This window comes from Pteropus medius, unplaced genomic scaffold, assembly GCF_902729225.1.
Source record: "Pteropus medius unplaced genomic scaffold, Ma_sr-lr_union100, whole genome shotgun sequence".
Classification (NCBI taxonomy): Eukaryota; Metazoa; Chordata; class Mammalia; order Chiroptera; family Pteropodidae; genus Pteropus; species Pteropus medius.
Genome location: NW_024349804.1, coordinates 7,662,285 through 7,662,917, shown reverse-complemented (window position 1 = coordinate 7,662,917; position 633 = coordinate 7,662,285).

Genomic DNA, 633 nt, shown 5'->3' with positions numbered 1-633 from the left:
AAAGGGCCCCAAGATGTGACATTAGCACATCACGACTACTGAGAGAAAGGCCATCTGGGGCTTTGTCTGCTAGAGAAATAGAAGAAAGGTGTACAGCTTTGGTGACTCTGAGTTCTTGGGCCAAACAAGCCGACTGAATCTGACAAGCTTTTGTCCAGCTTCAGTTAGGAAAACTGGCCGATGACTCATTTGAGGACACCCGGAAAAAGGGTGTCAGATCTCTATCTGGGTTCCACTGTCCCATCACTGAATCTGTTCTTCCCAGCCCTACCCCCCATCTGCTAATTAAGAGTCTACCTGGTGAAGCAACAGCATTTATGAAACTCTCTCTGTATACAAAGTGCTCTTGAAATGTGATTACAGGGACAGCCCTCTTTGAAGTCCCCGTCATGGAGGATTTTACAAGCCAGGCACAGACGAAGGAGCAGATGATGTTTGACCAGCCCTGGGTGGGGCTGGGGCTATACTGAACTTGCAAGCAGGCAAGTCAACCTAGAAAACCTGAGTCTGAGTTGTATAGAGAAAGAAAGAAGAAATCCCATGATACAGGGAAAATATCCCAAATGACGGGGCTGGAGTCTTGGCCTGTGTTGGCATGGCCACCAACTTTGTCTCTAGGGCCATCTTCTACCA